The following is a 1705-nucleotide window of genomic DNA, read 5'->3' on the forward strand; positions in this document are numbered from 1 at the left end:
GGAAGGTGCTACCACAGGGCAGTCTGGGGGATGCTCTGTTTTGGGGGGAGGAGGGGCAGGGCTGGAGTCTGGGCAGGTCAGTGGTCCCTGGCTGAAGACTGGTTTCCTCATCTACCTCAACCCTCACCCTGGGCTGTGGGGTCTTCTTCTCCCAGGTGCCCGCAGGAGGCGGAGGGAGACGGGGCGGGTGCAGGGCAAGACGGGGTGTGGTTCAGGACTCCTGTCCTTCTCCGAGGTTGGGGACACTGGGGCTACCTCTGTGGAGAGGTGGGCAAGTATGGCCGGCGTGGTTCAGTGGTGAGCGTCAACCTATGAACCAGGAGGTCACAGTTCCATTCCAGGTCAGGGCACATGCCCGGGTGGCAGGCTCGATCCCCAGGAGGGGGCGTGCAGGAGGCAGCGGATCCATGATTCTCTCATCATTGATGTTTCTATCTCTCTCTCTCCCTCTCCCTCCCTATTGAAAACAATAAAAATATATAAACACACACACACACACACACACACACACACACACACACACACACACACACCAATCCTCATCTGCCTTAACCCTCACCCTGGGCTGTGGGGTCTTCTTCTCCCAGGTGCCCGCAGGAGGCGGAGGGAGACGGGGCGGGTGCAGGACAAGACGGGGTGTGGTTCAGGACTCCTGGCCTTCCCCGGGCTTGGGGACACTGGGGCTACCTCTGTGGAAGGGAGGGCAAGTATGGCCGGTGTGGTTCAGTGGTGAGCATCAACCTATGAACCAGGAGGTCACAGTTCCATTCCCGGTCAGGGCACATGCCCGGGTGGCAGGCTCGATCCCCAGGAGGGGACGTGCAGGAGGCAGCGGATCCATGATTCTCTCATCATTGATGTTTCTCTCTCCCTCTTCCTCTCTGAGGTCTATAAAAATATATTTAAAAAACTACACAGCCCTGCTGGTGTGGCTCAGCAGTTGAGCATCGACCCCAAGAGGTCGTTGGCTAGATTCCTGGTCAGGGCACATGCCCGGGTTGCAGGCTTGATCCCCAGTGGGGGGGTAGGGGGGTGCTGGAGGCAGCTAAACTGTTCTTAACCATAACACCCTGGTCCTTTTCTGGGGCCCACCACAACCTTTTAACTTAGTGGGAACAAATGATGATGGATATGAAAAAAAGAAAAGATCTGAAGTAGTCTCTCTTGTCATTGATGTTTCTCCTTCCCTCTTCCTTCCCCTCTCTCTAAAAGTCAGTAAAAAACCATATTTTATTTGTTTAAATTTCTTTATTGATTAAGGTATTACATATGTGTCCTTATCTCCCCATTACCCCCCATCCCCCACTCATGCCCTCACACCCCTGTTGTCTGTGTCCACTGGTTAGGCTTCTATGAAAAAACATATTTTAAAAAATACAGAAAGGGCCCTAACCGGTGTGGCTCAGTGGATAGAGCGTCGGCCTGTGGACTGAAAGGTCCCGGGTTCGATTCCGGTCAAGGGCATGTACCTTGGTTGCGGGCACATCCCCAGTGAGGGGTGTGCAGGAGGCGGCTGATCGATGTCTCTCTCCCATGGATGTTTCTAACTCTCTATCCCTCTCCCTTCCTCTCTGTAAAAAATCAATAAAATATATTTTAAAAAAAATACAGAGGGCAAGGAGGGAGGCAGGACAGGGGAGTCCCCGGCAGAAATGGAGACAGAGTCCAGAGTGAGAAGGCAGATGCAGAACCAAGGAGCCCTAGA

Source organism: Myotis davidii, unplaced genomic scaffold (assembly GCF_000327345.1).
Source record: "Myotis davidii unplaced genomic scaffold, ASM32734v1 scaffold326, whole genome shotgun sequence".
In the NCBI taxonomy this organism is placed as follows: domain Eukaryota; kingdom Metazoa; phylum Chordata; class Mammalia; order Chiroptera; family Vespertilionidae; genus Myotis; species Myotis davidii.